This window comes from Solea solea, chromosome 11 (assembly GCF_958295425.1).
Source record: "Solea solea chromosome 11, fSolSol10.1, whole genome shotgun sequence".
Taxonomy (NCBI): domain Eukaryota; kingdom Metazoa; phylum Chordata; class Actinopteri; order Pleuronectiformes; family Soleidae; genus Solea; species Solea solea.
The window spans coordinates 1834022-1860643 of NC_081144.1; the positions used below are offsets into that span (position 1 = coordinate 1834022).

Genomic DNA, 26622 nt, shown 5'->3' on the forward strand with positions numbered 1-26622 from the left:
CAAAATCACTCAAAAAAGTCATAGTATAGTATGTCGTCCAAAATGAGACAAAAAAGTCATAGTATAGTATGTCGTCCAAAATGAGACAAAAAAGCCATAGTATAGTATGTCGTCCAAAATGAGTCAAAAAAGCCATAGTATAGTATGTCGTCCAAAATGAGTCAAAAAAGTCATAGTATAGTATGTCGTCCAAAATCACTCAAAAAAGTCATAGTATAGTATGTCGTCCAAAATGAGACAAAAAAGCCATAGTATAGTATGTCGTCCAAAATGAGTCAAAAAAGCCATAGTATAGTATGTCGTCCAAAATGAGTCAAAAAAGTCATAGTATAGTATGTCGTCCAAAATCACTCAAAAAAGTCATAGTATAGTATGTCGTCCAAAATGAGTCAAAAAAGTCATAGTATAGTATGTCGTCCAAAATGAGTCAAAAAAGTCATAGTATAGTATGTCGTCCAAAATGAGTCAAAAAAGTCATAGTATAGTATGTCGTCCAAAATGAGTCAAAAAAGTCATAGAATAGTATGTCGTCCAAAATCACTCAAAAAAGTCATAGTATAGTATGTCGTCCAAAATGAGACAAAAAAGTCATAGTATAGTATGTCGTCCAAAATGAGTCAAAAAAGTCATAGTATAGTATGTTGTCCAAAATGAGTCAAAAAAGTCATAGTATAGTATGTCGTCCAAAATGAGTCAAAAAAGTCATAGTATAGTATGTCGTCCAAAATCACTCAAAAAAGTCATAGTATAGTATGTCGTCCAAAATGAGTCAAAAAAGTCATTGTTCAGTATGTCGTCCAAAATCACTCCAAAACGTCATAGTTTAGTTTGTCGTCCAAAATCACTCAAAAAAGTCATAGTATAGTATGTCGTCCAAAATCAGTCCAAAACGTCATAGTTTATTGATAGTAAAGTGCAGAGAGGGAACTACAGTCCGATGCGGGATTCGAACATGTGCCACTTGCAATAAAGACTGGAAACTCATCAGAGGGCGGCAGCTTTACCAAGTGAGCTAATGCCACTTTTTAGCAGCCACTGCCCCTGAGCTGTCTTTGTGCCATGTCATTCAAAACGTGACAAAAAATGTCATACATAGTTTAGTATGTCGTCCAAAATGAGTCACAAAAGTCATAGTATAGTATGTCGTCCAAAATGAGTCAAAAAAGTCATAGTATAGTATGTCGTCTAAAATCAGTCAAAAAAGTCATAGTATAGTATGTCGTCTAAAATCAGTCAAAAAAGTCATAGTATAGTATGTCGTCCAAATTTTTCATGAAGTATGTTTTTTTGGTTTTCAATACCTTTCATTGATAGTAAAGTGCAGAGAGGGAACTACCGTCCGATGCGGGATTCGAACATGTGCCACTTGCAATAAAGACTGGAAACTCATCAGAGGGCGGCAGCTTTACCAAGTAAGCTAATGCCACTTTTTAGCAGACACTGCCCCTGTGCTGTCTTTGTCATTCAAAATGTGACGAAAATGTCATAGTTTAGTATGTCGTCCAAATTTGACAAAAATGTCATAGTTAAGTATGTCGTCCAAAATGAGTCAAAAAAGTCATAGTATAGTATGTCGTCCAAAATGTGATGTCATAAAATGTCATAGTTTAGTATGTTGTCCAAAATCAGTCAAAAAAAGTCATAGTATAGTATGTCGTCCAAAATGTGATAAAAAATGTCATAGTTTAGTATGTCGTCCAAAATGTGAGAAAAAAGTCATAGTATAGTATGTCGTCCAAAATTTGATGTCATGAAATGTCATAGTTTAGTATGTTGTCCAAAATCAGTCAAAAAAAGTCATAGTTTAGTATGTCGTCCAAATTCAGTCAAAAAAAGTCATAGTATAGTATGTCGTCCAAAATGTGATAAAAATGTCATAGTTTAGTATGTCGTCCAAAATCAGTCAAAAAAGTCATAGTTTAGTATGTCGTCCAAAATCAGTCAAAAAAGTCATAGTTTAGTATGTCGTCCAAAATGAGACAAAAATGTCATAGTTTAGTATGTCGTCCAAAATGTGACAAAAAAAAGTCATAGTTTAGTATGTCGTCCAAAATGAGACAAAAAAGTCATAGTATAGTCTGTCGTCCAAAATGAGTCAAAAAAGTCATAGTATAGTATGTCGTCCAAAATCACTCAAAAAAGTCATTGTACAGTATGTCGTCCAAAATCACTCAAAGAAGTCATAGTATAGTATGTCGTCCAAAATCACTCAAAAAAGTCATAGTATAGTATGTCGTCCAAAATGAGACAAAAAAGCCATAGTATAGTATGTCGTCCAAAATGAGTCAAAAAAGTCATAGTATAGTATGTCATCCAAAATGAGTCAAAAAAGTCTTAGTATAGTATGTCGTCCAAAATCACTCAAAAAAGTCATTGTACAGTATGTCGTCCAAAATCACTCAAAGAAGTCATAGTATAGTATGTCGTCCAAAATGAGACAAAAAAGCCACAGTATAGTATGTCGTCCAAAATGAGTCAAAAAAGTCATAGTATAGTATGTCGTCCAAAATTAGTCAAAAAAGTCATAGTATAGTATGTCGTCCAAAATGAGACAAAAAAGCCATAGTATAGTATGTCGTCCAAAATGAGTCAAAAAAGTCATAGTATAGTATGTCGTCCAAAATCACTCAAAAAAGTCATAGTATAGTATGTCGTCCAAAATGAGACAAAAAAGTCATAGTATAGTATGTCGTCCAAAATGAGACAAAAAAGCCATAGTATAGTATGTCGTCCAAAATGAGTCAAAAAAGCCATAGTATAGTATGTCGTCCAAAATGAGTCAAAAAAGTCATAGTATAGTATGTCGTCCAAAATCACTCAAAAAAGTCATAGTATAGTATGTCGTCCAAAATGAGACGAAAAAGCCATAGTATAGTATGTCGTCCAAAATGAGTCAAAAAAGCCATAGTATAGTATGTCGTCCAAAATGAGTCAAAAAAGTCATAGTATAGTATGTCGTCCAAAATCACTCAAAAAAGTCATAGTATAGTATGTCGTCCAAAATGAGTCAAAAAAGTCATAGTATAGTATGTCGTCCAAAATGAGTCAAAAAAGTCATAGTATAGTATGTCGTCCAAAATGAGTCAAAAAAGTCATAGTATAGTATGTCGTCCAAAATGAGTCAAAAAAGTCATAGAATAGTATGTCGTCCAAAATCACTCAAAAAAGTCATAGTATAGTATGTCGTCCAAAATGAGACAAAAAAGTCATAGTATAGTATGTCGTCCAAAATGAGTCAAAAAAGTCATAGTATAGTATGTTGTCCAAAATGAGTCAAAAAAGTCATAGTATAGTATGTCGTCCAAAATCACTCAAAAAAGTCATAGTATAGTATGTCGTCCAAAATGAGTCAAAAAAGTCATAGTATAGTATGTCGTCCAAAATGAGACAAAAATGTCATGTTCAGTCTGTCGTCCATGCCTTGCAGCAGCAGGCACTAATAAGGACCCAAATCAAATACAACTTGTAACACAGCCATGTTTGCACTAGTGTTTGGAAGTTCGACTCGGATCTTTTGCTCTCGGACAGTAAATCGAACAAATCTCGTTCATTTTTACAGTGGGTGGCGCTGTAGCCCTCTTGTGGCCGTTGTAAAAAAGACAGCGGTTCTCAAACACTTAACACTGAAGGCAACATGGTTTGCTTCAGTATAATAAAATGCCACAAGCAATTCAAACCATATGAAAATCTAGGAAAGCAAATACACACTACAATAAAGTAGTGCCATTGTTGTCTTACAGCACGACGGTGACTCGGTAGCTCTCTTGGACAAATGAACGAGAACCTGAGGACGGACGCACAGTTGAGTGAGTGGTGAACTAATCATTTCTGTTTCCTGTCCTGCTGACTGAGCTTATGCAGCTGCCTGCCATGTGGCGAAGGAAGGTACTGCATGAAAATGAACGAATCACTCGCTGAGACGACTCATTACTCCCGAGTCATATAAAAGACTAGTTCATATTGAACGAATCGTTCACGAATGACACATCACTAGTTTGCACACGCCAAAATAACGCTGACAATCTTTACTGTCTTTTCTGAACAGATAAACCGGCCTCATCCGAGAGAAACAGCGTATGCTTGACAAATAAATCACACGTTCACATAAATCTCATGTTCAAATGTAATTGGAGACACAACAATCATCTCCCACACCCATGTAAATAGCAACTAAGATGACAAGAGAAGAGAGTGGAGACTGATGACTGACTTGTGTCGCGACGCTGATGAGATGTTTTGTGAGTGTTTGTGTGTGTGATAGCGGCGGTGGGAGGAGTAGCTGCCCCTCCCCTCACAGCTGTGACTTCATTCCCACCCTGGGACCCCCCCTTGCTCTCTGCCCAGCTCATGCCCACCCTCCTCTTGGCTCTGTGAGCGGCTGTCTAGGACAGATTATGCTGGCAGGTGCCCAGGCTGATGCCAGGCCCTCATCAACAGTGCGGTCTTTGTGCTGAGATGACAAACCACAAAGTCAAGCCAACATCTGCAGGATAAAGAGCTGGCGAGGTGGGAGGGGTGGGAAGGTCAGCTGAGGGGACAGAAGGACAGAGTGGAACAGAAGGGCAGGAGACAAGATGGAAAACCTCTGTGGAAGTCTTTATCCTGCAGGGCCCTTCATGTACTGCATCAGAACTCGCTCTGTGGGCAGTAAAACTAAAAACTAAAGTTCACTAGACCACCATCTGGCATTCCAACCATGTGTAATACTGTATTCTTGGTTTGCTGTAGTTTTAGTCAGAAAAGGCTGATATGAAATAAATCCAAACAAATCTGTATTTCTATTCAAGGTAATGGACCATTTTATTTTGGCCTCGATGAAACATGAGAATGACGATGGAAATATTTGGTCTTTCCAGTGAACCGGGACCAGTGTCTTTTCATGTTAAATTTATTTAATTCTTCCCCCAAAGATTTCCCTCAACAGAAGTCCCATAATCCCACGCTGCTTCCTGATGCCATCAAACCAGGTGCTTTGTTACTACCGCGGAGTGGGAGTGAAGTATTGTTTTTAGTGGCTCTGTGTGTCTGTCTGCGTTTCCTCACTGACAGAGACGTGTCGTGTGAATGGGGTGAAGTCCGAAATCTCTGAGTGCCTTGTTATTGTTTTGGTTGACAGACCCCTAGTGGCAGAATAGTGCGTGTTTAATTAAGCAGGCATATATGGGGGTTTATTTTAAGTGAGGTGTCCCCCACACAGTCATAAGACATGAAGATAAGAGTTGGACAATTCTAGACTCAAAATTGACCTTAGTCTCTGTGTGATCTGCATGATCTCCCAGTTTCAGCTGAGAACCACTCAACTGATACGTGGTAAAGAACAAATGGAAGAACCAACCATTCAATGATATTCTCATGTTTTAAATTGTCATGATCTAAAGTACATTTCAGATTAGCTATGAGCTGCCAGCCTGTTATGGTATCATTGTTTCCACAGGCTAAGGGAAGGTTAAAGGGGGAAAAACAGTCTCTCACTTCTCACTGTGGGTTGGAAGAGAAATGAATCACAATTCCTCAGCTGAATCACTTTCATGGCAAATATGAACGTGAGTCAAAATCCTAATCCTGTCTATGAAAGGTGTTTGGCAGCGTGTCACTGATAATATAATCTGAGCGCTTGGTAAAACATTTCTCAAAGGGAAATTGCTTTGGTGTTTCTGTGTTAGTTTCCAGGGTGTTTGTTTAAACAGTGGATGGATGTTCCTGTGGGGTTGCCAGGGGGCTAGGTTTGGTTTCTTTGGTGATTCTGGGATGGTTTGAAGTTGTTGTCGAGTTATAAAGACTGACTCTACATGGGGGAAACATTTCACTGTCCTGACTCAGTGAGGGTCAGTAAAGTATAACTCCAAAGTGTTCACAGATGAAGCTTGACTGCGGTTGTGGGTGTGGTCCCCTGATCTCACGGACTCACGGAGGAAGCCAGCTGATTGAGCCTTGGAAACACCGTGCAGGATCGGCCTGGAAGAGAGTGACACCCTGAGTTATGATGATTAATAGCATACTGACGTGATGAATCCAAGGAGGCTTGCTGGAGCTGTCTCACGTCATGTCTGGAGTACTTCTACGCGTCTCTCAAGAGCCACGCTGTTTTGACTCTGTAGCAGCGATGAAAAATCAAATGTACGTCTGTGCTTTACGTTCAAGAGCCTAAGATGTCGTTCTCACCATCATTCGCAGCCGCCTCGCCTCTGGAGCAGACAGCCCTTAGCAGTTGTTTTACTGAGGTTAGACAAGGCCACTTCTAAGGGAATGACATAAGGTCACTGCCAAAGTGTACATTTCAGTGGGAAACATTAAATTGTCATGGTTCTGTGTTTAACTGATTGTCCACAGTAACTCCAATTTGACAACTGCAGTGTGATCTGAAAACTCGTATGTTGCGATAAATTCCCCGATGTGTGCTATAGCCTGTGATGTGATGGTTGTGTTAAACACATCAAGTCGCAGATGTACATCACTTTGCCAAAGACTGTATCATATTTATATCCACAGTGGAGCGGCTCCAACTGGAACTCACGTCTCAAATGCAACAGGCCAAACACAGGTTTGAAAACAACACACACAAAAGTGTGTGTCTGTGTGTCTGTGTGTGTGTGTGATATCCCTTTCTGATTCAGACATCAGTACAACAGGAGTTAACACGGTTTTGTGTCTTTTTTGATGTGAAATGTTCAATATTCAATCATTAATCTTCAGGTGTATTTGAATGTAATTAGGTGAAAAACACACCTGATCGTTATACTAACCTAACCACTGATGGGCGTGGTCTGAACTCATAAATGCCAATCATCAGGTGGTGATACTGCAACTTATGGTCTCTGGAAAAAACACAATATGCAACAAGGGACACAGGGTCTAATTATCCTGGACCATCCTGGACCTCACATGTATGCATGGGTTTTCTTCAAGGGTATTCTGGTTTCCTCCCACAGTCCAAAAACATGCAAAAACAAGAGGTTAATGGGACATGTAAAATGTAAATGTGAATGTGAGAGTTAGTATTTGTTTGTTTCTGTGTGTTGTCCCCGCCTTTCTCCCTATGTCAACAGCTCTCTGTGACCCTCAAGTGGAGGATAAAGTTGTAGGGAATGAATGAATGGACGTTCAGTCCTACTCAGAATGTCCAAGTCCAACCTGCTACATGTATTCTTGTCAGGGCTACACGGTGCTACAGTAGCTTTATCACTCACTGGTTATTTCAAAACACAATCCACCAAAGTCTCAGCAGGTTAAAGTCGACTGTAGACTCGTTAGAATTCGTTGGTAAAGTCTCTCATCACCTCGTCCGTGCAGGAGGACGCTCAAACTCACCTGAACCTTCCAGCTTATGAATTTCCATGACCACTTTTACACATTAAAGTATTCCAGAAACTGCGAGCACAACCGGGAACTGACTTGGTGCTAATTATCCGAGGCAGTGATAACACATGTCAGCAAACACCAAGCAAATGAACACACCAGTATGACGCCTCGGTGTCTCTGCATCACGTGTACACGCGAGGATCCGTCTGTAAAACAAAGCAGGGAACGAGATAACACTCGCAGCTTTTTTTTTTTCCCCGGATAAAAACAGACACGAGGCCGCGCCGGGTCTAAACTGAACTGATACCACAAGCGCTTCTGTCAGCGAGGTTCAATCACTGGTTCATTTTCTCAGATAAGACGTTGTGTTGTGTGTAAATGCCGTTCTGTCAGACTCAACCATCTGCTGCTCAACAACTACAAACTGTGACACGGATAACGTGAGAGGAAGATCAGCGATGGTTTACTCTCACTCCTCTGAGAACGCTGTACGTTTTCTCAATGGTACATTTACACAGTCAGACTATTATTGTACTCTAGTTTAACTAATCTTTTTTATATACATTTTGTAGTAAAATGTACATCTTTGTTTCAAATTCTTATTTGGATTAATTCATTTTAATGACTCAGGTGTTATCAGGTGAATGGGTTATTTCCTTACATGTCACTGAATTTCCTCCTTGGATAAATAAGGTATTTCTAATTCTGATTAAAAATGATTCAAACCTAAAACTGCTAGAGACACAAATGTTGTGTATTCCCACGTGTTACATAAAAGAAGTTTAATTCTGTATTAAATAGCGATATATTCTGACAGCTGTACGAGAAACTTCATTCCCTCACAACAACTTTATAGAACTAATAACTCATTTTATTCACATTAGAGGATTAAACTCACAGTAAAACAAGATCTTTTACAACTAAAGCTGGTTTATGAGGACATATGAAGGAATTATATATAGGTCCGAAGGGTATCCATATGAGGTACATATAAAATGTATAAATTGCTAAATTATATATTATATATATATATATATATATATATATAATCAAACGGGGAAAAATAAGGATCACATTCTGTGAAAGTTGAACCAGTGCATATTTATTTAACCACTGCATTTGTTATTGGTCATTTATGATTGTACATTGTTTTTTGTACTTTGACATGCATGACGAATGTGCACAGACTGACACACACAGAAAAATGATCACAGCTGACGGCTCCACAGTGTGTTCCACGCTACCACAGCCGCTCCTGTACATGCACACACACATACACACACACACGCACACACACACACACACACACGCACACAGGCCGTCCTCCTCAGCTGTTTTCCCTGAACCAACACCAATCCAGGCAGTGCGTGACTGCAGCCGCGGGATATTCTGTTACTGTGAGAGTGAATATGGAACAGCAGGATTTAGCCCCATAAGCTGTGCAGGGTTAAGGATGTCTCGGGTATCTATGGCAAGCTGCTTCCCCAAACTTAAGCCCTTCTTCCTGGGTGCCACACCTGTCCTGACTGACATGTGATCACTATGAAGTATAGTACAGTGTATAGAGTGTGTGTGTGTGTGTGTGTGGTAAATTTTAACCCTTTAACACCCCTGTGTATCGCTGATGACACACTTGCACAGGCATACTTTGCATTACTGTAATAATTACGCAATCGATTGTGCTATTGGAAAAAAAGAACAATGGTTTCTGAAAGCTGAGAAGTTGGAAAAACGCCCGTTACATAGTTTCCATTTTTTGGCCTGTTTTTGCACATTGAGACAAAAGCCCCTTTTACACCTATTTTCCACCTGTTCAGTACTTCTGTCAGTGCTGTCAGTTGTGACCATACACCGCATACAGAAACGTGGAAACACTCTTCTGGTTTGTTGGATGAAGACATCCCAAAAGTAGCCACTGTTACCCCTCATTTGATTGACAAACTCAGTAAACTATGGGTCCCAATCATGATGTCACACCAGTATGATTGACAGCTGATATTGTCCAACAGGAGCCAGGTTGCAGAGGTAACGCCTGTGAACCTCTGGTTACAAAAGCTCAACATCACGCTGGTCACACAGCGAATGTTGAGACTTTGAAACCATGTTTATGAAACAAAAAAACGCCGCTGTAGAGCAGAGTCATGTGAAGCTAACAGGCTCAATCAGCATCGTGTGAACTCACGTGGCGACGGAATATTTCAAAGTTGTGCACTGCAGCTTTAGTGAATGGCTCTCTGTGAACTCTCCGTGTCACTCTGTCCACATGTGACACAGAGAAGTGACAGACGCTGTTTTGCAAACACAATGTTTTTGTTTTTTTCTGGGATGAACACAGCCCACACTGCAGGCTGTGTTCTGCATTCGAGAGAACAATTCTGTTTGTTCTAAGAAAAGAAGAGAAGAAACCACAAAGTGTGGGACAGCGAGCAACATTCTGAAACAACACTGGAGCATCTGGAGCATCTGGATCATCGTGTCACGCTCAGTGTCACCGCAGTGGAAACTGCCTTTAGTGAACGTGCAGGTACAATATCAACACGCTTATATTGTAAGAATAATTCCTTTGTCATTGCTGTTTTATATTTGTTCAAAGCAATGTCTCCAAAACTCTTTATATGGACACTGACTTTTATAAGATTACTATCACGACCAATGGAAACTGTCAGAGGAGCAAATCTGTGTCACAATATAATATTTCTAATGATCTTTTACTGCCATTTCAAGAGATACAGTATCGTAGAAGTCGTTTTCATGAGGGGAAATATAAAACTTATTACTCTAAGCTCTTAAGCTTCACCTGACAACTCATTGACTTTCACAGTCCGCTCTTTTAACACTGGTTCACTATGTCAATGAGTTTATTTTAATTCTAGTCTAGTTTGCTGGTGTTTACTGACCCCTGGTTAAGGTTAAAGGTCAGATAAGAGAAAAAAAGATCACCCCCGAAGCGATATAAAACTTTATAGTGGCTGATTTCTGGTCTGAACCGACTGAAGAGTGTTGCCTCATCTTTCTGCCCCAGAGGTTTGCAGTACGAAGCGAGGTCTTCCCTTTTTCTGAAGAGCCCATACATTATTCTTTACATTAATACTCCAACTACACACACACACACACACAAATGTAAACGTGCCGTCAAATACGCGCACTCAGTTAAATATTTAACGCTCAGTTTGATTCCCACCATGTTGGATCATGTATCATTAGAGCCGAGGCTGGAAATGTTATTTCCATGGTGGAAAAAAAACCTTCTTCTTCTTTTCATGCTTTGTCTCTGCTTCCAAAAGCAGGGCTGTTAAATTACAGAGCTCGCTCCCCGCAAGCCACCCTGTTGCCCATTGCATTGTGGGAATGAAAAAAACATACAGAGGCTAAAGCTCTCGGTGAGGCGCTCTGTGGAAGGATTACCCACACACTCTAAAGTATGTGATGGATTGTGTGGTAACTCGGCAAATAAAAGAAAAAAACACACACTTTCATGAACATACGCATCATTTTAATCTACTGTAACATCTTAATCATGCGAAAACTAGTGGGGAGTTTGTTTGTCAACAGTTGGAGCAGTTAACCAAAAGTGTTGGGGTTGAACGATGGATTAGGCGTTAAAGAGAGAGGGATTCAAGTCTATGTAAAGCGCGAGGAGCAGATGGAGGCCAGCTGTTGCTTCAGACGAGCCAGTTCATTAAATAAGTAAGTGATTATAAATAATTATTATTCAAGTGCTCATTTCTCTGCCGGGCTCATAAGTCAAGTCACAAGAAAGAATGATCCATTTTTACCGCTGAAGTTAACACTTTAACACCTGAGCCTCAAAATGTTCATCAGCAGGACTGTTTTTTTTTTGTTGCTTATTTTAACCATAAAAAGGGCCAGAAAATGTCCTGTGAGTAAATGCTTTTGCACATTTTTCCAGAATAACTTTCAATATCTGGCAGTTATTTACAGATTACTGGATTCAATTTAACACCGTAGTTGTACACAAACACCATATTTTGCGTGTTAAATTTGAAATTTGAACAGTGTAAAATATATTTAAAATCACATTTGTTTGAGTTTTTGTCCAAAAAAAGGCCAACAAATGGAAACTATGTACAGGCGTTTTTCCAACTCTCTCCTAGACACTGATTCGTCAGCTTCCTGTAAAAGCGCGAGTGAAATAATCACCGTAATCACCACTCGGCTTTGACGTGCAACTTTCAGACACCATAGGAATTTTTCTGATGGCACAAACTGTCGTGTAATTACAGTAAAGCAAAGTGTCGTCTGCGATTTGCTCGGTGTTGAAGGGTTAACCATAAATTGAATTTGTCACATTCTGGTTGTTGCAATGCAATAAACCACATGTCGTGTTTTAAAACCACATAACCACAAAAGTAAAAAGAATATTTTTCAGAAATGAGAAGGTAAAGGTTTGAATGAGGGCAGTGAAGATGCAACTGTGATAAAAATACACAATAAAACACCAAAGAAGGAAAACTATAAATATACTGAAAATATAAGGTTATATCTTACTTCTGTACATATGAACCACAGAGGAATATGGTGTCCTAATCCACTATAGAGAGATAGATAGATAGATAGATCGATGGATGCACTGTGAAAAAAAACCTGTAAAAAAAACAGTAAATTACTGGCAGCTACTGCCAAACAAAAACTTAATTAAGTTTTAATTAAGTGACAATGCTAAGAGTTCTGCAGAAAAATACCGTTATTTTATAGATTTTTCCTAAATTATTACAATCAAACACTTTAAATAAAGTTCCAATGCTAAAAGTTTTCCAGAAAAATACTGCTATTCTCCAGATTTTTAATAAAGCTACAATGTTAAAAGTTCTGCTATGACTGCCAAACAACTCTAAATACTTCCATGCTTTTAATTAAACTAGGGTGGGGAACTTAATTAGAAATGAAATACACACCACTGTTGATTCTAAAACCCCTTTATTTAATGTGTTGAGTTGTAAATGTACAATATCAACCAATTATTCACAAACAGTTCTTCAGAGCCCCCCAGGAGGAATTGAAAAACTAAAAATTCTATATCTTGTCTGTTAACAGAACTATCATGATGAGGTCATGATTTCACCTTCGAAACAGGTGGAGAGCTTTTGGGCTGTTGTTTCTTTAGCTTGTATATTCCAATTCAGTTGTTTTTTCCACAATATTCTCCTGACCCTTTGGGGGTCTGTGTACTGTAGTTCTGATAATATGTGTAGTATTTGTGGACAAGTATTACATTATTGATTTAGAACCCTGGATATACAGTGTACTATTAAGTAAAATCAAAACATACCACAAAAGGCCAATGAATCTGTACCAGAAGTGACAATGCAACGTAGCAGATAAAGAAGAATCCTCCTGCAAATTGCCAGTAATCAGCTGGATCTTTGGTGCATCTGGGGGGGGGGGGAGGGAAAAAGGACAAAGTAAGATCCACTGAAAAGTCCTTACTACGAAAAGAAGGATTTTTGTTTTTTTTACTATTTATTAACAACCATGAGGAGTTTGCTGTTTGCTATTTTGGGGTGTGGCTCAATTCAAACTGGCTCAAGAAATATTTTGTCTCACCATTGACAAACCTTTTCTGAAATAAGGTCCCAGTGTGACTTCGGCTCTCTCTTATTGTAGTAAAATTATTTACAAATATGTGCAGAGAGTTGAGTCTGTATCTCCGTCCATGTGTGTGTAATCAGATTGTAAATGTGAAAAAGAATCACACAAAGCACCACACACAGCAAATCTACTGCAGCAGAAGTGTGTCAAAAGTCACGTGTGTCTTATATATTGCAGTTGATACTTACTAATGGTGGACTTGTCTCTCGTTGGGTGCCTGTTTAAGCCATAAACCTTGTTCCAATGCTTGATCTACAAAAAATTAAGCAAATTTCTCATCATTAGCAGTTATCAGTGTTGGAAATGAGAATAAATAAACAGGCAGTTACACATACATATGGCCAAATACAACATCTCTGTACCATCTCTCCAAGACAAGCATATGCCTTATCATATACTGTATTTCTGTGTAATTTAGAGGGGAGCTGCAGTGCCTATCACAATACAAGACACTAACTAGAAATAACAAAGGGCAGTTGTATGCCCCTGCGCAGATGTTATTTTGAAGTTGACATTCATGTGCGTTCAGATGCATATTATGTCGTGAAGAACTGATTTTTTAAAAATAATTTAGTGTATATTTTTCTTGATATATTTTAGTTTGTTATAAACATCCAGATGATGTGCTCATTGTCTCAGCGCTATCGCCAGCGCGGAGGCACAAGACTTTGGATGTAAAAATGATCATTCCCACGATTATAATATCTGTCCAAAAACATTTCTATATGATTTTTTTTCCTTTTAACCATATTGTGCAACCCTATTTATGTATAATACAGGCACTTAGTTTAAGAATCGAAAATATTTCACACCATTGAGTAAATCAATCATATCGTGTATCAATATGTGTTTGAATGTGTGTGAGAAGAGGAAAGGGTATTACCTGCAGTGACGTTGTTGAAACTATCAACCCCAGAGTACATCACAACAACTCCCCGGGAACTTCTGGAGCTCATGCTGCATTTTCCCTTTAGCAAAGAAAGAGAGGACAGAGACAGGACAGGTCATGTTTGTCTTAATTATACTAATTTCTCAACACCACATGAGAGATGAGGGTGGTATTTATGCCAAACAATCTCTTAGACTCATCAGGTTTTTTAATGGGGCAAATAGTATGATTTTATGTAAATAACTTTTAAACATTCACATCTTTTACTGTCATAGAATGACATGTAGTATAGACAGTATATATAAATGACTTACCTTTCCCTCTGACAAACATCACCTTGCCTTTTCAGGGGGTTAGTACTGAAATAATGGTGCGCACGCAGCCACTGATGAGAAACACGGACACATAACGTTTTCCACAGCCAGCTCAGCTCTCAGCATAGTTCAATAGAGCAACACTGACATAAAACGACATGAAATAAATTCATTTTGCTGCTCAAACAGTTACATCACAAGGATTAGCTTAGCCACGGCGACATTAAGCTAACAAAGTTATCGATAACATCAAGCTAACAGAGTTAGCAACTTGCTCTTCATACATTTCAACCATCTGACGTCACCACAAACACTAGTTGTTGTCGTCGGGAACTTATCTCGACATGTACCGCTAAGAAAACACACTTTTGTCCGTAAAATTCATCTTATTTTGGCGGAGATCTGACACAATATACCACAGTGTGCACCTGTCTGCACGCGTCTGAGTGTGGCGTTCAATTACCGTAGTAAATCTCAGTGCCATGATACAGAATAATACAGACAGTAATGGAGACAGCAAGACAGGTAGAAACTATACTAACTCTGTTACACCCTGATGAGCGTCTCTGGAGCTAATCTGTTTGAAAACACCATCACTGTAAGTTAGGGACTGAACACAAACATTGCGTTAGGTTATGAATTTACAGAAAATAACAGTGAAATATGTTCTTACCTGATGTAGCAGGAGAACAGTTATAACCCTGAAGTTCACAGTAAAATTATCCAGGTAATCCGTTAGTTGTCAGATAGCCCGACTGACGCCGAGCACAGCAACTTTCAGACACCATTGGAATTTTTCTGATCGCACAAAGTGTCGCGTAATTACAGTCATGCAAAGTGTCGTCTGCCATTTGTTGAAGGGTTAACCATAAGTTGAATTTGTCACATTCTGGTTGTTGCAATGCAATAAACCACATGTCGTGTTTTAAAACCCACATATAACCACAAAAGAGAATGTTGAGAATGTTTTCCAGAAATGAGAAGGTAAAGGTTTGAATACATATGAACCACAGAGGAATATGGTGTCCTAATCCACTCTAGATAGACAGACAGACAGACAGACAGATAGATAGATAGATAGATAGATAGATAGATAGATGCTACTTAAACTTCACATACTGCAGTGGAACATTGTGCAAATACAACTGATGGATCGTTCCTGTGGACGTTTTTTGAAAGCCTTCATACTTGTGTGAAGACAGAGAATGAATTGTTGTTGGACAGTTCTGTCTGTTTTTTCAGCTCGCTCTGTTGAAATGTCCCCCCCCCCCCCCGTCCCCCCTCCCAAGTTCAGCTGGAGCAAAGCATATATCTACAGTGTGTGATTACACTCTCTCCTCTACCTTTAGCGTAGTGTGTGTGCTCACTTCATTTTTGTTGGATGTGAGACATTGCTCTCGGGAGTACCGAGGAATGCTGGATGAAAAGATGGATATTATGCTTGAGGGAAACAGTACCTGGTCTCACGCTCCTGCCCTCCACAGCCATTTACACTGGGTTGCCGGTCAAAAGAGACCCCATGCCTTGCCTGAAAAGCAAAGAGGTGTGAGAAAAAAGGGGGTTTTAAGACGTGTGTGAAGGGAGCCAACATTTTCAGGAAAGAAGAGGGATTCTTTGAAGAGGTGTGTGAGATGTGATCAAATCCAGTGGGACATACATTTTTCAGTATCTAAAGGATTAAGGTGTCGGTGGAGTGCTCGATCTTTCGGTAAATGTGGCGGGGGGGCTGTGTCAGGGAGCCAAGATCAACAGTTACTCCTGTCACTCTTCTGTGAGTCGATCAATTACAACATCTGAGTATTTATCATATACAGAGAAACACAACAGTGGTTTTCTCTTGCTCCAGCAATGCAGTGGGGCCCATTTTAATACATCTCTTGACCAGACAACATCCTAATCCCATACAGCTGCTTCTTTGTGTCATAAACCAAGGTCGGACTATGTGATGTAAACACCATTATGTCCCAAGCCAGCAAATGTAGGGTTTCAGTGTTTCAGTGCCCATCAGTGTGTAACAGTGAGTGACAATCAAGGCCACATCTGGGACGCCTCACCGTCTCCGGACAGTAAAGTCCTGACATTTGTAATTCTTTTGTGAATTCAAGTTCTCGTTGAAGGATTGACAGTCATACCGTCGTCCTCCTCACCAATCAAGGACAAGGATGCATCCATAGTCGTGTTGTCTTTCTGTTTTAAAACACAACTTTGGAAGCCATTGTTTTTTTTATTGTTTTGATGATTTTTGAACATTGTAATGATTTGATGAATAATAATAATCTAAAGACATTAGATTTCCTCCAAAAAAAAAAACAAAGGCAGTAAAAGAGGGTATGAAGGTGAGTCGTTCGTGGGGTTCATTCTATTTTGCATGGTCACAAAAACTGGGATATTCAAATCATTGCACCAATTATGCATTGCAGTACAGGGAATTTGCAATATGAATGTTTCTACGTCACATTGGACATCCCTGGTCCACTGTAACATGGCCACACAGTGGAAGCGTCTACTTGACTCGCACTGAGGCACATTGTGTCAAGGCAGGTATGGGAATCCCTTTTTATAGAACACGTGGCAGCTGCCATAACGCAGGACACAGAGGTGGAACTTCCACAACTGACTGTATGCACAACAAAACCACATTCACTGCTGTGCTCTTGGCAGATTATTACTGTCTGGGTTTTTTGTTTTCACGTCAGGGCCCATGACAGGTCCACTGATGGTGGGACTCTTGTCTCGTCTATATTTGACCAGACATGTTAACAGAAAGCAAGTGCAGGTTGTTACACTGTGTTATGTCGTCCAATATGTTAATGTTATTATTAGTTCATGTTGTGTTTCTTTGTGTTTAGTTAAAGTCACTCCTGTCCAGTCTTGTCATGCACTTCCTGTTTTATTTTGTACTCAGATACTGACTTCCTCCCTTTGTGTGATTTTCCCTCCTTTGAGATCGCTAACCCCGCTCCTCTTTGGTTTCACCTGTCTTCCCCTATGACAATGTTCGTCCATCGTGTGTCGATGAAGACCTTGACATCAGTCATTCCTTGTGGGTCCGGGTTTGGCTGATGAGCGGAGCTTGGGACGTCCAACGTGCTTTTTACCCTCTGCTAGTTCCACATACAGCAGAATTTTGGTTATGCGTTCGTCGGGCGTACGTCGGACGTGTCCTGCCCATCTTGCTTTGGCCTTCTCCAAGAGGGTATGTATGCTGAGCATTATAGCACGAGACAGGACCTCCGTGTCGGGGCTGTGATCCTGCCACTGGATTCTCATCAGTCTGCGTAAACATGTTGTGTGGAAGTGGTTCAGGTGTCGGGCGTGTCTGCTGTAAACCGTCCAAGTCTCACAGGCATAGAGGAGAGTGGAGACAACTACTGCACTGATCCCATATACCTCTTGTATAAATAGTCCTTATTTCCCTTGTCTTGTGTCAGTTCGTTTTTATCTGTCTTGCTTCACAGTCCTGTCGTCCAAGAACCACGTCATCAAGTCTAAGTTAAGTTTTTTGAGTAGAGATTTTACTTTAGAGTTGAACATTTGTAGGCTCTATGGTATCGATGAATAACTATTTCAAGCTTGTCCTTTATCCCGAGAGCGTTACTTGTTCAGACAAAGAGAAAGTGAGACACGTCGGTGAGTCAGACTATAGCGGCGGCACGATCAACGCCACGTGTCAACGTTCCCGTGAAATAAACCGACTTATTAAAGCAGCTGGTTCACACTATCATCTTTTTAATTAAACTTCCATATTTCATGGAAATCTTTGAACATTGGTGAATGAGGCATATCTGCTCTATGTTTCATGTTTTGGGACTAATCAATACAAGCGTGATTAAAGCTAATGCGCTGCATGGAAATCGCGCTTTCTGGGCATCGCAGACTCGTTATCTTTTACTCTTTCTATACATTTATGCATATAAATTCACAGAGGGGATCAAAGATCCTTAGTTAAAAAGACGACAGGATTATAGCACTGATGTCTTCAGGAATCTTATCAGTATACAGTCTCCTGATCCTGCCAGGACTCAAAAAAAACACTCATCCTTTTTTTACTCCACTGTGCCGTCAGATGTGCGCTCCTTGTTATGCAAAGAAGAGGCTGAAACGTCTCAAGACAGACGCCGTCTAAAAGGCATCAAAAGATAGTCGCAAATAATTTCTTAAGAGCACAAAATTATCGCTGAAAGGCATTCTCTTTGAATATCTAAACTGTCGCTGTGGAAACAGCACTTTTTTTTAATCCTGTGAAAACACCTCTTTGTAGTTATTCAAAAATATTATTCAAAACAAACCACAGATACATGTCTCCATGTGCCTCAATCACAGGGAGAGGCTGTCCAACTCTGACCATGATGTATTTCACACATGCTGCTTTCTCCAGGTGGGGTAAATGCTGTTATTGTTTGACTTTGTTATCCTTGTCCAGGCCATTTGCACAAAACCAGACGCAAAATGTCAACTTTGCTTTGGAGGAAATGCATCAATGCTAATACCGTCATACTAATAAATGATAATTGGGTTTGGGCCATTTGCAAGTCTGTCATCTTATTGAGCTCTTACGAGGAGAACAAGCCCACAGAATGAAATGTGTGGGGGATAAAGGAGGCCTGCAGCCAAGATCCAGCACTGTTTGGCACAGGGTGGTGGATTTTCTAAGGAGGGACTGAGGACAGGCGAGGGATTAATCATCTCTTGCAGTGATGTCATCTCGTTTTTTGATTTTTTACTCTGATTACACTGGTGGAGACACACACTTGTAATGTTCTGCCCCCTCAACTGTCTTTGTTTTCAAACTAACTGGCTTAGAAGGACAAATCGAAAAACACACAAACTCCAGTTTCCAGCCCGAAAAGGCCTGTCTCACAGTGAGATAAAGCAGCAAACACATTCCTGGGATATCATTGACTTAAAAGCCGTGGAGCCTAAGTTTTAAATATAAACAAATGTCTGGTTCATTCAAACTGCTGTTAAATGAGTTCACACAATGCTGATTAAGCCTATCAGCTCCACTCAATTTTGAACCGGCTGGCATGTTCACGCCGAAAATAAATGGATTCAGAGCCTGAAATGTTGGCCGGTGAAACTCGGTTTTTCCTTAAGAACCGCTGCGTCATTAGTGGACGTGTCAGTGTAAGCTGTAGACAAGCGGACGACGGAAAAACAAAAAAACATAGTGGTGAAAATGGCAAAGAACATGCAATCATCTCTGGACGAGACCAAATATTTGGTGTTGATTTGGTTTCCAGGAGAGAGCGGAGAGCAACACTGTGACATGTTTACTTTGGCTCGTGTTGTTCATCCAGCGAGCCTTTGATGATGTCGGGCGGTGGAACCTTGTTTTGTTTTTCCTCGGTGCAGTCGTGTTTCGTTTGTGTGTCGCCTGTGATTTTCCTGCTTGATGCGTTATTTTATTTCTGATGGCGGCAACGTGGAGTAAGATGGCTGCCCACAAAAAAGTGCATTAAACCAAGAGAATGCTAAGTAAATCACAGCTGCTGCTGTTCCTGCACCACACAGCTCCAAGTTTCCTGGATAATGTATGGAGAAGTGACATTACATTAAAAGACAGATATTAAACACGTAACTTACCAAAGTAAGTACAACCAAGAAACTAGAAGAAAGCTAGACCAGTCACTATTATACATTTTCATGCCACGAAATCTCGACAAAGGGCATGGACCATCTATATGGTCCATGACACACAACAGCCCAGTCTAAATGTTTCCCCTCTACAGCTATAGCAGCATCTGTGAAGTCTTTCTACGAGATTCAGTCAGAATGTGTCTCTGACATTAGTTTGCCCAGTTCATCCATTAGAGCATTTGTGAGGTGAGACACTGATGTTGAATGACTGGTTCTTGTTCACAGTGGTGTTCAGTGGGGTTGAGATTCAGGGCTCGTCGAGATCTTCCAGCCCAAACTAATGTATGTCTTTAAGGACCGTGCTTTGTGCACCATAAAAATAGACCTTCCTCAAACTGTTCCCCCAAAGTTGGAGGCATCAAATTGTCAATTGCCTTCAGTTGGCCTCAAATCTAAAAGACATGGTGTAGTTTGTCCATTGTGGGCGTTTGTAAAAACAATGTGGACCAAATTGTGTTGGCCTCTGTAGAACTGACCTGGGGTGATTGTACGCTTCATTGGAACATGGGTCCTGTAGACTTAACCACAGAAGAACAGCCTCATTCCATTATCTATAAACAGCCGGCACAGTGCAGTTAGCTAAGTAACAGGTGAGCGTGGTCTCCTGGTATTTGCCAAACTCTGACTCTTCCATCAGACTGTTAGATATGTGCAGTCTGATCCATCACGCCACAGCTCCAGACTGAAACACACTCACATCCAGTGACTGCTTGTTGTACAAATGAAAACACCTGAATTCAATGATTTAGCGAGGGAGGACCAGTACTCTTGTCCACGCCGTGTTTCCCTGGAGATCCGGCCGGCTGTGGCTTTAAACATAGACTTCTACTTTTAGATTTATATATGTCGTTTCCATTATTCTTTCACCACTAATCATAATCTTTCTGATTAACAGCCTTTTATGGAAATGTTAAGTTGAAATATTCGCAGCTCGAAGCCACAGCTATAGCATCAGTGAGAGGATATGGTTTCAGACCGTGTTTGAGTTAATGCACCATCTGGTTTTCACAAAACACACACAACTGACACGAGACGAATGTTGCAGAACACCGAGAACTAAAATGGAGCAAGAGTTTCAGGAATGATGACAATTTCATGATCGCCCGTGAAAAATGAGCTTAGTGTATTGGAGTTGATGTATATGGTACATCAGGGTAGAGATCAGAGGGAAAAAAGGTATGATGGATCCAAGGTTTTTATATATTCTGCCTTTCACCGAGAATTAAAGAAGTAATGTTGAGATAGACAAGTTAGCCAAGGTCTGCGGTTGCCAAATACAGAGATGAGGGAGGCCATGATGTATTCTCCCGATTTTCTATTTTTTTTTCCCACTTTTTGTAACCTGAACTTGACAGTAAATCTCTGCATGCCAGCAGGAGAATGCAGGGGATGTTTGAAAGGGAAATGGAAACAATATGGGAGCTCTGAAGGTTATAGGGAAGAAGCCCAAAAATACTTACTTTCATGAAAAGGTCACACATTCATCATAAAGAGGTGAATTATAGTGTTATGTTATGTAATCAAGATACAGGGAAAATATCCCGATGAAAGATTTAAAGCTAATTCTACCCAGTGTAGGTGCAAAAGCAGCATAAATACTTTAATATTCACTAAAATGTCCATCACATTACACTGAATCAGACCATATGTTATTGTTATTTGTCAGCTGCTCAGATGACTTTAAGATGCATGTACACTGAGGTCACTTTGTCTGTTGAAGAATGAAGAGGTGACAGCGAAAGTCAACAAAGAAAAATGATCTCCAGTCTTATACGTCTTGTAGTTTTGCCAAAATCAACAGGTGTGTAAGGCAGGAGTGCACAGGAAAACGACGACATGGCGACTTGCGGGTGAGCAGAAAACCATCTGCATGCTGAGGATTCAGTTTCCAGGATGTTTTCTTGTTACCAATCAAGAGAGGAAATCATGTGCAGAACCACAGGGGATCCACCTCGAGACGTCTGGTAAACCTCAAAAACAAAAGTCTGTGACCTTCTGAGAGACTGTGTGGAGGAAAAAAAGGAAGGAGCTCATGATCCGATGTCATCGTCTCAAACATGGAGCTGGTGGACCAGGCTTGTATGACTGGAGGTCACACAGTACTTGATGTTTCACCAGGTGGAGCCACTTACATGATTACACCCCAAAGCAGATGTAATGTTGTGTCTTATCTACAGGTCGACAACTTAACTTTTCTTGTAACAGTGATGTCACCTTTTGATGTTGTATTCCAGTTCAGTTTTTTAATCCTTTTCCCTTTGATGTACCAGTGTTGTGCACCTGTTAATGACCTCCTCTTGGTCTCTGATTGGTTTGGGTCGCTGGGGTCATCAAAGTTACAAAGAATGGGCATTGGGAACGAGGATTTAACCCTGAGAGGCACGGATCTGTGCCGCAGGTACATCCATGGTTCCCGTGAGGGTGTGTTTTTATAGGTCACATATCCAGGCTTTAAATTTTGTTTTGTCTTCTTCTGTGTTGTTGAGTCAAAGTTCTGATTCATTTTATATCGCATTTTCACTTTAGCAATATAAAGTAGCAATAATTGTGCAGAAGTCACAAAATAGAGCGTTTTTCTTTTATTTTTTGTTCATAAAAACTGAAACTGACATATTTACAAATTTCATTTTAAGCATTTTAAGTACTTTATGCTCAGCTTGGTTTAGATAGTTTTTCACCAGATTGTTTACGTTAAAAAAGGATATAAGACACTCAATATTGCACATGCGTATAACCTCTGTATATAATGCACGTTTAAACATAGTAATAGTGTTAAAGTTGCTGTTAGTAAAATCCTCAGTGTAAATCTGTGTTAAATAGCTCTACATTTGGACACCTGTCACTGATACTACTTTGTTTTCATTTAAAAAGCACAAATTCATATGTCACACTGTCCACCCCCAAAGATTGAGAGGTTTCAAAGCACTTCTGGCTCCATTTTGGTGTGAAATCACAGAACCTGTTACCTGCACCCACTTCCCGCCTGGTTCTTATCAGTTGACTGTAAGCTGTGAACAGAAAGCGCTTCACAATTCCTTTCAGGTTGAGTTTCACACTTTTTTGTCTTGTCAAATAAAAGACATACCTGCACCTACAACTCGCCGTTGTTGTTTCTAGTTATCGGAGCTCGCTGACACTGAGCAAACAACGGCAGAGGGAAGAATCTGCTTACTGTTTATGCCCAACGGTGCCTGGACGGTCATATGATCTGTTTTTAACACATTAGTGTGGATGTCAACTCTGTTACGGGAGTTTGACAGTAAATGTAGGAGAAAGTTTTCTGGTCTTAAACAACACTTTAGCCAGAAAGGTGGTTCTCTCTGCGCTCCTGAGATGAAGCTGTTTGTCAGTGAACAAAAGCCCGCCCCCCCCCGTCTGTCCTGACACAGGGAGGGGAATATGCTAATGAAACAGGACAGGAAATAAAACCAAAGTTAGGCAAAACACTACATGGCTGACAGCAGCTTTAAGTATAACTGTATTTGAATTGACCTCCATAGGGATGTCACTCCTTTTAAAGTGCCATCATACCTCAGCCCTTGTGAAGAAAGAAGAAAGAAGACGGGGGCTAAGAGCTGGTTTTAGAATCGTGGATTAGGTGGGTTCCCCAAAGAGCTCGAGAGCTGGAGGCCTACTTTCTATGAGGGTATGTGATTGGTAAGCATGGAGGTGTTTTCTTCATTTGTATTTTTTTTTTTGCCTTTGAAACACAGTCTCAGAGGCTTTGTGTAACTGTCACATAATGGGGTTTCCTGTCACAAGGCTGTCTGATGCCATTAATTTGCTTCTCCCACAACATTCTCCGGGGCTACCGCCCATACTCCCAACGCTGAGCTTTTCAATGCAGCCGCACCGCTCGCTCTTTCTCTCGCTCTTAGAAGCAGCATCCTTTCAAAGAGCTGTGGCTCTCCTGGAGAGTCTTTTAAGAAGCCAGAGCGATGTGGGGGGTGGGCCGAGGATTTCAACCTGCATGGTCTTTCCAAACATAAGGGGGGGGGGGGGGGGGCAAGGCCCGAGCATGAATAAATACAGCACAGCCTGGGCTGCTTTCTGAAGAAACTCACCCCTTGCAACTGTCTTGGTGAAAAAGGGGGGGAAAAGGAAGACTTTGGAAGAAAGATGAAGTGGAGAAAGAAAGAGAAAAGGAGGTGTTACGAGCGCCCCCCGTCAGCCACCTGGAGTCTCTGCAGCTTCTGAGTGCATTCCAAGGTTCATGATTACGATTAAAAAGAGAGGAGGGTGGGAGAGAAAGGGAGGTTTGTATAAAGCATGAGGCCCAGGAGATACAGTCAATCCCCCGCTGGCTCTGCTCTTTTCACTGAACACACAAGACGACAGGGATGGCCTCTCCATCTGAAGCAGCCCCCGGAGGGCCGTGGAGGAGCTCTGCTCTCGTCTTCACAGGTTTCTATTGGATATACGGGCCCCGAGGAGAGCGCGCGGGCGGCTCCGCAGACACAAAAATGCTCCGACTGAAACCAGAGAGGGAGAAAGAAAACGAGAGGCTGCATACGAGCGGGATAAAGGATGACGGAGGCTTTTCAGATGAGATGAGGGTGAGCGGGGGGGGTGGGGGGGTAAGTGTCACTCATCATATGGGCCTGACCTTTGTCTTCGCCGGCCGTGTCACACAAACACACAATAAAGCGTGCACTTACAAAAGAGCGTGGTCAAACGGCTCGACCCGCCGCACACTTTACTGCACTCAGCAAACACTGACCTCTGCGGAGAGTTCAGCACTGAGGAGGTCATCAATGACTGTCTGTGCTGCATAACGGGGAAGCTAATGTAGCGGAATAAAAGTATAAATACTGCATGTTTTTATGGTAAAGAAAAGCATCGCATGTGTTTCTTCTCACAATGCTCGCCTCCTCTTTGAAATCCTGTGGTGAGTGGGTGTGTATATTTTCTCTATTGTAAGTAAATTCCATGCAAAGACTGAAACAACAATGAACTTGGCTGCTGCTGCTGCTGCTGCTGCTGCTGCTGCTGCTGCTGCGTCCACTCCACACTATGTTTTCATTTTACAGTGCATCACATTAGCTGAGTCTCCTCCTCACGCTAAACAGAGAAGTTTTCCTGTGTTTCAGCCTGGATGAGAAGAAAAAAAAGATATTACCTCCTGAAGAATCTCTTAGAATCAGATTCTGCGTTTAAATATGCAGGAATCCTCTGTGTGGAGAGCAAAGCAGATGGAAATCATTACGAGAAATTCATCGACTATCAGCGTTTTCAATTTAAAAAAGTGTTAGTGGAGCCAAAACACTTGTGATCTGTGGAAAACAGATTGCAGAAAGCAGGGCAATGACAGGAAGTAAATCAGACCAGGTGGGAACCAGTCGTGATGTAAGAATCTATTTTCCTCTAAATGGAAACATACGTCAAAAAAACCACAATGTTTTACCAAACTAGATCTGAAACTCCTCAGGAAACTGTTTACTGACGTTATAAATCAAGTAGTAAGAACATTCATTTGCCCATAGACTTCCAGAGAAGACGCCTCCTGGTGGCTATTCTGTATATTCTTACTTCCTGATAGGAGCATTTGTTGGAGCAGACTCACAAAGAAGACATTTTAAAGTTAAACACGAGAGTAAGACATGAAAATAACTAACCCTACAGAACAAGTGGAAAACAGTCAGAAAACCATAAATGTAATAAACACAAAACCAAATTCCCCACAACAAAAAGCCCAAACTGACTAATTCAACACCACAGTCCAGGGTCAAGACAGATTTACCTTCAATATTGAACTGAAACACGCATTTGGTCACAGATTGTTTATATTAAAAAAAAAAATGCTATTTTTAAAAGGAAAAACAAAGTTGTATGAGTTCAAAATAGACTTATGTGTGCGTGGTCTTTGCAGTCTGTGCACTGCTTTGTTAGTGTGGGAATGTAAGGTTCACACAATAATCATCAAAGTTTTACACGAGTGTTGAAAAAAAGACTTGATTTTCTCAGGCAACCTCTGAACACTGAAGTAACACACAAAAGAAGAACTGCCTCGGTGTGTGTGTGTGTGTGTGAGTACATGTCTTATATAGGCTGTGTGGACCAATTGTGAAGCAAACCTGTCTTTGTGAGGACATGAAGACCTGGTTTAAGGGTTAGGGTTAGGGGAAAGGGGAGTGTCCACACAAAGAATGCAAAACCAGCATGTTTGATGAGGTACTGGATAGGTTAGCGGGGCCACATGGTGGTGGTGCAGTGGCTAACATTGTTGCCTCACAGCAAGAAAGCCATGGTTTGAATCCTGGTTTTGACCAAGGGCCTTTCAGTGTGGAGTTTGCATTTTTCTCCCTGTGTACCCGTGGGTTTTTCTCCAGGTTCTGCAGTTTTCCTCTGTGAGAGCGAATGTGTTTTTGTCTCTGTGTGTTGGACTGTGATGGACTGGTGACCTGTACAGGGTCTGATGGATCTGACCTGGGACTGGATCTGAGTCACGGTTGAAAACGAGTGGTTACATTTAGGGATAGGATTTGAATTGTGATTAACAGTGGATAACGCTGTTATAAGATGCCCTGTTTTAGGGTGTCCTGAGAAGAATAGCTGCACAAACCTGTGTGTGTGTGTGTGTGTGTGTGTATTAGTTTGCATGTTCTCATACACTTCAAGTGGACTTAGCCTTGCTGGAGGGCCCTCGTGCACAGTGCAACAGTCTACCCCAACTTTTTTGTGTGAATGGTAAAAGTCCCGTGCAGAGCTGGACAATCTCCTCCACATGTTTACACACACGCACACACACACACACACACACACACACACACACACACACACACACACATACAGTACACACACATGCAATTCCCCCATTACGTCACAGGAGAAGAATTCCATTTGGACCGTTGGGGATTTAGGAAGTGGAGA

At 40.8% G+C, this 26622-nt stretch overlaps 1 long non-coding RNA gene across 4 annotated transcripts; it reads right to left on the bottom strand.

The window, feature by feature from the left end:
* Nucleotides 1–4781: 4781 nt before the first annotated feature.
* Nucleotides 4782–14547, bottom strand: LOC131468120 (uncharacterized). 4 transcript variants are annotated; one of them, XR_009241677.1, is made up of 6 exons: nucleotides 14113–14547; nucleotides 13793–13877; nucleotides 13098–13161; nucleotides 12590–12692; nucleotides 11809–11904; nucleotides 4782–5955 (listed from the first exon to the last, which is right to left on the bottom strand). It is a non-coding gene; the product is annotated as an uncharacterized LOC131468120 (long non-coding RNA). The 4 variants fall into 4 exon arrangements; XR_009241678.1 differs by lacking the exon at nucleotides 4782–5955 and adding an exon at nucleotides 8425–8694; XR_009241679.1 differs by lacking the exon at nucleotides 11809–11904.
* Nucleotides 14548–26622: the final 12075 nt, after the last annotated feature.